Here is an 11,030-nt window from a genome sequence, read left to right on the forward strand (position 1 = left end):
TTTTAGTTTATCTTTTCGCTCGTTTATCCGATTCAGGTGATTCAAGCGCCTAGATCTTCGTCTCGAAGCCCTCTTTCTGTTTAACCAACTTGAACAAGATTTTGGTAATGTAAAATTTGACTTTAGTCCAGATTAGTAAACAAATCTTGTTTCTTTCGCAGTTTGAGTTTCGTTGCTCCATTTGATTTGATTCTTTTTGCAAACCGGAGTTCTTCTGTTGAACTTTCTGGTTAGATCTTTTATTTGAGTTTTACCCGTGTTTCTAGTTGAGTGCTTTTGTATGTTATTGTTTGTTTGTGATAGAGTACCCGGAGTGCGAAGCGTTCTACTATGAGTCTCTAGGTTTTGCGGATCATCAGCAAGGCAAGTAACACTTTGATCATACCTCTTTACTACCCAGTTTTTATGCATTAGTTCAACCCTCAAACATTGCATGGTTAGGATCTGAATAGTATGTGGGTTTGGGAAGTAGATGATGAGGTAGAACCTATTTCCCTGTTTATTATCAAACCTTTGGGAGTTACTTCCACATTATGCTTATATTGCTATGCTATGCTCGTAGACATGGATTGGGTGAGTGTATCCATGATAGATGTGAGTATTGTTAAATAATGGTTAACTTAAGGTGGCTACTTAAATACACATTTGGGTGGATTGATTGAGGCACCCTGGAGTACCCAGTGGTTGTCAGGGCACCCAGAGAATCCAGTGTTGTCCTAGGATATCCCGGAGTACCCGTGTGATCATCCTACGGTTCGCCACCCAGGCTCAAAGGGATCATAAGATTATTCATGCTAGAAACTTCCGTGTGCAGCCACAAGCCAATATGGGCTCTGGCATAGTTGCGTAAGTTGTATGAAGCTCTTGAAGAGGTAGACTAGTAGATGTAGCGGGTTGTAGGTGGTACTGTCTACCCAGAGTAGAGAGTTAATACTTCAGAAAGTCTGTGTCTCAAATCTCCAACCATGGATGTGTTCGAGTCTTGTGGGGAAAAGTGCGCAAACCTCTTCAGAGTGTATAAACTAATCATGGTTAGCCATGTCCCCGGTTATGGACATCTTGAGTATCTGGTTCTTGGATTATCATGTTGATGGCATCACTCTAAATTAATTTGATTGGGTTTAATGATGATGCTTAATTGGGATTGAGTTGGAGGAACCTTCTCAATGTATATCAACCACCATGATAATTAAATAAAATTTATTCCTTTGTTGTAGGAAAGAATTGGCTTTATGCAAAACTGTAACCATAGAGCTTTCCACCAGCCATATATGCACTATGCTGACCCGTTTAGTGATAGCATTCATTCTGTTCATTACTCTATGTGTTACATTGCTATCATATTCCATGTGCTGACCCATTTCGGGCTGCAACATTTCATGTTGCAAACTTTTCAGACGATGAGTAAGGTGCCATAGGTCGTTGTCGTTCACTCAGCTATGCCGTTGGAGTTGATGGACTCACTTTATCTTCCAAGCCTTCCGTTGTTATCGTTTTTAGATGGCCTTAAGCCATATTATTGTAGTAAGTTCTCTTTTGAGACATTCGATGTAATAAGTGTGTGATTGAAACTCTGTTATAAATCCTCAAGTATTGTGCGTGTCAGCATTACCGATCCAGGGATGACACTGATGCACGGAGACTAGACTGTTTGAGGTCTGGTCGCTACAGTATGGTGGTTGTTTTGAGGAAGATATAAGCACCACAAAAAAATACACTTCCGTGATGATACGTGTTTGTCACAGTAGGTCGCATTTTTTGCCATGCATGTACATCCATGACAAATTTATGACAGAATCAAGATAGTCATACCTGTGTTGTCGTAGAAGTGTTCCATGACATTACCAAAATTATCATCACGGAAGTGTCCACTTCCATGACGATAAATCGCGCGTCACAGAAGTGCTTTCGTCAAGGGTGACCGACATGTGGCATCCACCATAACGGAACGCGGTTAAGCTATCGGGTCGGGTTTTGGATCCGATAACCCGTTAACAGCCCCGACCAATGGGGATTTTCCACGTGTAAAATCATCATTGGCTGGAGGAAACACGTGTCGGCTCCCTGTTGGGAGAGATGCCATCCGCTCATCGGACCGAAGGCGCCTATGATACAGCAACACGTGGCACGGCCCAACAGAGGCCCATTCCTGTGAAAAGGCCGGCCCATTTGACTTGGTCAAAAGGTGGTAGGTCGGCCCACTGAAAGCCTGTTAACGGCATGTTCGCATATAGCCCATTTACAGCCCACTAACCCAGGGACCGTTATGCCCTATCCAAATTAGGCCCAGTAGCGTCATCTGGGCCGTCCAATATGATTCAGCCCGTTTTAACTTCCGGCCCATGTGTGGCCCATGACTTCTTTCGGCCCATATGAGGACCTTTCTAACTCTTGGCCCATTAATGGCCCGTGGTGAAACTGGCCCGTAATGAACAGTGTATCACTTTATATCCATTAACGGGCCGTTATTCCATTGGGCCGTTTCCAGCCCAAGTTATCTTTCGGTCTTCTCTGGGGCCATTGATTCTTGGGCTCATTTGCAGCATTCGGTTACATACGGCCCGTTACTGTCATTTTCTGCTTGTGGGCCAAATTCAGCCCGTCGTTACAGTAGGCCCGTTTGCCGACCGTTAATACGTGGGCCGTTTTCATGTCAAAAAAAACTCGTTGGGATGTTTTCATAGAGTTTCAAATACGGCCTATTAACGACCCGTTATGGTCCATGAATAGTACGGCCCATGATTGGCGAAATTATGATACGCCTCGTAGAAGGCCCATGGATCCTACGGCCCGTATGAGGCCCATGGATAGTACGGCCCGTAGAAGGCCCATGGATCGTACGACCCGTACAAGGCCCATGGACCCTACGGCCCATAGAAGGCCCATGGACCCTAAGGCCCATATAGAAGGCCGATGGATACTACGGCCCGTATAGAAGGCCAATGGATCCTACGGCCGAACGAAGGCCCATGGATCATACGGCCTGTAGGAGGCCCATGGTTACAACAGTCCGTGTGTTGCCATGATTATTTTGGCCTAGTTACCAAAAATAGGCTATTATGGCCACTAGAAAAAACAGAAAAAGAACTGCAATGACTACAAGCAAACAACTAAACAAGACAATAAGGAAATAAATAAGCAAGCAATTAACGCTAGCCTATTACCGCTATTACACATATTACATCCACTTGGCATCAAAGTTCGCCACCAGTGCAAATATAGGGAACAAAGCAACACATTACATACACTGGGCGTCAAAATTGGCCACCAGTGCAAATAAACGCGGCAGCAAAACAAGAGCATAACTGAAACAACTTCAAAAGAGCTCAAGAAACGTTATTCTGGGTATCCACCATGCTGGCAATAAGCTTAGCGGGCTGATTAGCTTTGTCCTGTTTGGCGCTAAAATCCTCCAACGCTTGCTGTTGCACCAGAAAGTATGCATCTGAATGCTCCAGGGACTTCCGCGGTCCTTCCGTTTCTTGTCGCAGCACAGTTGATCGATGTCTTTCAGCTTGTAATTGAGACTCAAGAAACCGAACTGATTCAGACAGTGAGTTTGAATAGCTTTTGCAAGCGGTAGTGGCCAGTAACTCGAACACTAAACCAAGACAGGACTTTGGGGTTGTCTCGCTCTCTTCAAGATAGTCTTCCTTAGCTATTTTATTAGCTTTGTTGGAGACCAACAAGGATGTGTCACTATCCTGAACCTTATCTGCATTATTTCCTTTACCATTGCTTAATAAGTCACTCTTCCCCAATATTCTGTTAGCATTCTAAAAGAAGAAACAAGCAGACACATAAAAAGTTTAGCATGTACTAGTATATGAAACTCATTTCGGTGAACCAGTTCATTAGTAAGGTGGACAGGATTAAACTACCAAGTCTTCTATTGCCAAGTACTAGTACATAATAAAAGCATCAAACAAACATATATATATGTCCTATGCTCACTGCATTGTCTTGCCAAATCAAAATAGAGACACGGTTCAAATCATATCAGTTCAAGACAAAGCAGCAGTGAAAGAATACAAAGCGTGGGAAACTACACGGCACAACAAGATTTCAGATGGGTACCAAGGGTCTACATGTACAACAACACTATTGGCTCTGTTGTGATGCTACTAATGTGCATGATATGAAAGTCAACTATATACACAATTGAAATTGAAATCAACAGAGCTATTGATAAGAGCAAACCTGTTAAAGAAACATGCGTGAACATACCTGCTGTGCCGTTGGAGTTTTGATTGGATCCTTCAATTTTAAAATAAGTTTTTATGAGTAAATATAGTGATACAAGAGCAAAGCAATCATAGTTAAAAAAGGCGCGCCTAAGCGAGCGCTTAAGTGTGCCTAGGCTCTAGGCATTGGCAAAACGCATTGCGCATAACTACGCATAATCTGTGCATAACTACGCATAAGCATGCGCTTTGGTCAGTAAAGCGCAAGGCGGTGGCAAAATTCACAATTAACGCCTAGCGCTTTTTTGAACTATGATAGCAATGGAATCTTAAATTAGAACAGTTGTTCTTCAGGTTTAGGCACATTTTCTACATGAATAGAGTACAGTAAGACACAAGAATATAATACTTAAAAATAGAAAATGAGCTCATAGACCTTACCACATTCTTGGTTCAGGACCAGTACAGAACAAGGCGTTCTCAGTCATCGTCCAGTAAATGTGTCTCGGGAGAACGTAAGGGAATTTGATGAGTTTCTTTGCCGGTGAAGTACATTTTTTTCAGGTAATTCTGATACTGCCACCAAGAATTCTTGAAGACAACAGAGGTATTAGCATAGGTTACCTCATCCTGAGTTTCCAAATTTGTCCTTCTCTATAGAGAAAAATGGGAAAATTTGTTGTATTATAACCATCATGGAGGTAGGATGTATGGGACAAAGCAAAGTAATTGCCCTAAATAACATTACTTACACATAACTCCTGGACAAACACCTGCAACTGGCATTTTCCTTCATCTTTAGTATAATATTTCCAAGATGGGAAGATACGCACATATGATTTAACAACATCAAATGTGATAGATGCTAAACTACGACTAGCTGGTTGTGCTTCCTCCACGGGAATAGGCGTACTAACTGGTGGATTTGGGGTTCGCCGTGATAGTACTGGCCCTTTGGGCACTGGAGCTGCCTTACTAACTGCTCTTGTTTGGGAGCTCTGTGGTGGAGATGGTGCTTTGTCAACAGGAACTAGGTTACTATCGGCTAGGGTTGGGGTTAGATTGGGTGAAGCTGGTTCTCTGTCCATCGCAGTAGGGGAACAATCTGCGAGAGTTTGGGTTATGTGTGGTAGGGCTGGTTCTTGTGCATGTACAATCGGGGTGCTATCTCCACCAAGAGGTAGCATTGTTTTATTTGAAGACCGTGTTTTTAGTCCGCTAGATACTAGCATCACCCGCTCCAATTCAAATGGCTGATAAACAAGAAACATAGTTGAATGTACAGACATTGTATGAGAGATAGATGCGATAGATAGTGTGTTAAAAAGAGGGCATGAAATAGTTGACATGTATATTGTTTAACTAAAACGGATAGCATGACATAATTTCACATATATGATGTCTACCTAAACTGGATAGCATAGCATAACATAATTCGAAGATATGATGAATAACTAAACAGGATCGCATGACATAATTCACCTACATGTTATCTAAGTAATCAGGATCGAATCATTTAATTCACATATGTGATTTATATGCTAAACAGAGGGCATTCGATATGATGTCTGAACTAAGAACATGGTGTTGAATATTGTGTATATGATGTCTAAACTATGCAATGCAAGACACCGTATGCATGATATGAGCAGTATAACCATGCCAAGTTAGAGCATACACCTCGGTGGGGGAATAGGACTGGTCATTTGTCTCTAAATCCATCTCTGAGGAGCTATCGGGACCCAACAAGAGATCTGCTTCGAGAGGTAGCACTGTATGCTCTTAAGGCCTTGTTTTCACTCCAGATTTTTCCATCTCCCACCCAAATGGCTGATTCATAGGAAGAGTAGTTTAATGTACAAACATTATCGACAAATGAAAATGTAATGAAGAAAAGGATGGGAAAGATATCATTCAAATATATGATGCCTGGTTAAACAGGATGGCATTGCACATTTCACATATATTATGGCTGGCTAAAAGACATGAGACTGCATTCCCATATATGATATAGAAACTAAACAGGTGGCATTACAGAACATGTCTAAACTAAGAAGATGACATATATGATGTCAAAAGTAGGCACTGCAAGGCAACATATGGATGATATGACTAACATCATCATGCCAAGGTAGAGCAAACATCTTGGGGGGTAAATAGGAGTGGTCAGCGGCGTCTGAATCCGCCTCAGAACAGATATCTTCCTTTGGATTACAATCTGGAGAGGGGTGGGGAGGGTTTGCCATTGAACCCACCATGGAGCGATGTCTACATGACATTGTATTTCCGTGCAAAACTCTTCTCTTTTTCTATAAATGTTCAGCATGACTGTGTACAATATCTGACATGCATACGAAAAAATATGGTGAGATTATGTAAGGAGAGCATGCAAAAATTTAGAGTGATGGTAACAACTAGTGGATGGATCCAAAAATAATGATAGTAGGCTGATGATTGCTTTAAATTAATAAAAAGACAGATGATGATTGCTTTACTATTTGTTTCCCACCCAAGATGAACAACATAGGCATACCTAGGTGAACCAGATATCAGACAGACATACTATTCATTTCTGCCTCGATATGTGCCCCACAACTAATTTAGACCTCAAGTTTGAACATTAATTTGGACCTGACTTGGGAGTCCAAGAGCTGAAAAGGACGATAAAGTAGCAGGTAAGTTTAAGCAATGCATAACATAAGCAGAAACAAAAGAATGTGACCTCTCTTGTGGACCCGTGTACTCCTCAGGTTCATCTGCTGAGTCGATGATGGTGATGCTGTTGCAGTGGGTGCCGGCGGCAGGGAAGGAGATCTGAGGCGGCGAAAGACGGTCAGGAGTCGTGATGTCTGGTTTGGCGGATGCTTCTGTCGATGGAGCAGCTCACGTGAGGTAGACGACGTCACGGCAGGAGCAAGACAAACCACACAAAGTTCCCTTCGACACGTACCTGTAACTGAAGTAATTCTGTAAGGGCTCATTTGGCTTGCATGATTCTTAAAACACAGGGATAGGAAAAACACCGGAATAGGATAGGAAAATGCACATGGTAAACAGAGCATTTGTAAACACAGGATTTCTGTCAACTTGGTTGTTTGGTTTACAGGAATTGGAAGAGCAGAGGAATGCAAAGAAGCATGGCCTAAATAAAGTAAAACCATATGAAAGCGTGTAAATTTAGAATGTTATTCTGGCACTAATGCACTTCGTCTTGTTTTCATGCATAGGATTTTGAAAAGTAGGTCCAGGTGGATGTTTTGCTTCATTCCTTTCAACAAAATGCATGAATAATTGAATAGTAGAGTGCCATTGGAAAATTCCCTATTGCCATGTTTTTCCGTTGAACCAAAATAGCCCTAATGGATCGACGTGAATGTATAGTAATAAGTGATGCAACAAGTGTACAACCTCTTTGCCATAGCCGTGTCAACCTCAGCATCATTGGGTTGGTCGTTGAAGCAGTTGAGGCAGAGGTGGCTGTCGGAGGTGTGGAGGAAGATCTGAGGAATCTGTAGACAGCGTCCAGGGCACTTCTCTGTTGTGATGGATCGTTCTGTCGTTGGAGCAGCTACGGTGAGCCGTAAGACGTCAAGGCTGAAGCAGCACAAGATAGACATTGTCAATCTCAAGTGGGATTCTAATAGCATCTCCAATAGATGATGTAAAATGGATGTAAAATTAACATCACCAAGAACCACCTGACTATAACAAATGAGGTAAAAACTATTGGCTCTGACTTAACTGTCAAAACTAAAATTTACTGTGGAATCTGAATGCTACTGTCGAAACTGAACGCAATGGTAGCAGAGAGGCACTTGACATGTAGTTTAGGGAGGGCCTGCAGTTCATCTTCAACCTGCACCCCCCTGAGCCACCAGCCACCACTGGCTGAACCGCCGGCTCTAGCGCCGCCTCGCCGCCCCGAAACAACTCACCATCACCGCCCCGACCAGCCCTCTAGGCCCCCCGCCCCCACCCTGAACCCTAAGATAGATAGTGGGGTACCTCTCCAGCGAGCCCCCGTCCCCGCTGCGGGTGGTTCTTCCTTAACTCCGGCGAGCCCCCCCAACCCCTGAAAATCGACTAACCCAAAAGTCGATTCAGTCGACTGAAGTGTGACTTAATCGGAGCAGAGCAACAGCACAAGCGAGGGGGAGAGCAGCAGCAGCAGCTGGGCAAGCGAGCGATCGAGCGAGAGCCGGAGCAGCAGCAGCAGATCCGGCTGGTATGGCCGCCGCCGCCGAAGGGGCCTCGCACTGGGGGAGAGCCGCCGTGGAGATGTCTCCCGCGGCGCCGGCTTCAAGGTAGCCGCTCCATGGGGGTGCGGGATGGAGCACCGTCGGCGCCGGGAGGTCGAGTTAAGGAGAAGGTGCAATGCGATGAGTGTACAACCTCTTTGGTGGCATCGAGTAGGCCTCGGTTTCCTCCGAGGAGTCGGTGAGGATGTTGCGATTCCGGTGGAGCAGGTTAAGGCGGCACTGTGGGGATGGAGCAGGCGCGATAGACGAGGCGATCGTCAGAGCAGCTCTATGGAGGTGGAGGACGGGGTGGCTGAACCAGCGGGACGGCGAGATGGACGACGGATCCTCGTCCGGGGAGGTGGACGAGGGACGTCGAGCTGTTGCGGTGGATGACGTCGTCGGGGAAGAGGCTCCGGATGGGCAGCGGTGATGTGGCGGATGGAGGAGGGTGTGGTTTCGCGGATGGAGTGGAGAGGTTATGGCAGCCTGGGATTTCGAATGGCGAAAAGGGGGCGATGGGAGGGGGTGAAGCATAACTTAGTGATGCGCTTGTCCAAAATGTAGGGTGTGTTACAAAAGTACCCCCCACCGATTTGAACTAGCGGCCCTTTCGGCTCAGGGTTAGAAGGGGGATTTCACGTGTCAGAATTTGGCAGTTGGAGGGAGTTTTCGCGCGCGTTGTAATTTCGGGATAGCAAGGCGCGGGTTGTGAAGGCGCCAGTTTTGAGAGCACGATATCTGAATTTTCGGGATATAACAAGACGCGGGTTGAATTTTAGGGACAAGCCTAACGTGTAGTAATATTGTACTTGTACGTACCATATCAATTCGCACTTCCCTCAACCAAAAAGAAAACAAAAAAAATAAAATTATTCACACTACACAAAGAGAGAGTCTTGCCCCATTTTACTATACATATGCTATTCAAAGCTACTCCCTTCTTCCATCTATATAGGGCCTAATGCGTTTTTCGATGCTAACTTTTACCAAATATTAGAGCAATGATATCTGACATGCAACTTACACAAAGCACACCATTAAATTCGTTTGTGAAATGTTCTTTCAATGATATAATTTTCACATTGTGCATGTCATGTACTATTAATCTTGTCAATAGTCAAAGGCGGTCTTAAAAATCTCATTACGCCTTATATAGATGGTAGGAGGGAGTATGAATCCATGTTATGTCCGATTAAATTTTTTTCGCATGCTGTATAATGCATGTAACCTACTCATACCAACATTTTAGTGTATTCCAAATGTCTATACTACCGCTGCAATTCGAACTAAATTTGAATTCGTTTCTCTATTTCAATAAGAATCTACAATCATGATTGTTGCCAACTTCAACCATCATTTGTTTATTACCTTAATAACACACCACATGATTACTATAGAGATAGATATGAACTATTTGTACTACATGAACTCGAATTCTATTTTTTGAATACACTTGATGTTGATTCCAAATAATAGTACATTCGATGTACTAACTATATATTCATAATCTAAACCATGTTCCATACGTACACCGTGTTTATCACACAAAGTATAGTGCCCCGCCCCCTACATTATGACAAGTATTTAGACCTGAGTTGCAAAAGCGACACGTTAGCCCAAATTATAATCAATGTTCTACATTATGATATCTTCTTCAAGTATCCGTATCCACTTTTTTATAATGAATTATGATCTTTGTTCGTCTTTTACACCTTCCCGATCCTCTTCTATTTGTAGCTAGCTAGCGCTAACTTTCTATCATGCATGCACACGCCCGCCCCCCTCACACACCCTTAGCGTCCCCTCCATCACGCACGTTCATTATTTCTCTTTAGGTCGTCCACCAGCGGTGTGTGTAGGCCCCCGGCTCCTTCTTTCTGGCACACACCGGTCGATATACCTCTCTAGCCAAGTGTGCCTACAACAAACACATATATACTTCCCCTCTTCTCTTCTCACCATCCATGCCCCCATATGTCCAATACGATTCCATGCAGGTGCACACTCCCGCCCCTCTTTTCATTTATCACATGCTCACACACTCCTCCCCCCTCGACATGGTAGGCCTCTCGCACCACCTCCTAGCCACACCCTCTCCCCTTGTTTGCCTCTCCGGACCTTATTTGCTTCTAACACATGCAGGCATGTATATGAACTGATCTCCCTACATATAGCCAGGTCGACTATAATTCGTTTTCACCAAGCACCGATACACTTACCTCGCTAGTTATGTCTCTCCTTTTCTCGGACACAGGACAGTTGATCTTCCTATGTAGTTACGCATGCTTACCACAACCATATATTCTCCCCTCATCATCCTTGAATACCTCCCGACCCGTCTCTCACACACACGTGCATAGAGAGACAGACATCCCCCGCCCTCTCTTATTGATATTGCACTCATACCCTCTGTTTGTCTAGCAGGCCTCTCCCACCATTTGTGAGATGCCACTCCACCACCAACCCTCCGACGCTCTACCTTTGTCTTTTTCCCAACCTTATTCCTCTGCTACACATATCCATGGATGTCGATCGATCTCCCTCAATACATAGCTAGGTCTCTCTCCTTCCCCACACATATACTAGTCGACCGGTCTCTACCCCC

Source organism: Triticum dicoccoides, chromosome 3B (assembly GCF_002162155.2).
Source record: "Triticum dicoccoides isolate Atlit2015 ecotype Zavitan chromosome 3B, WEW_v2.0, whole genome shotgun sequence".
In the NCBI taxonomy this organism is placed as follows: domain Eukaryota; kingdom Viridiplantae; phylum Streptophyta; class Magnoliopsida; order Poales; family Poaceae; genus Triticum; species Triticum dicoccoides.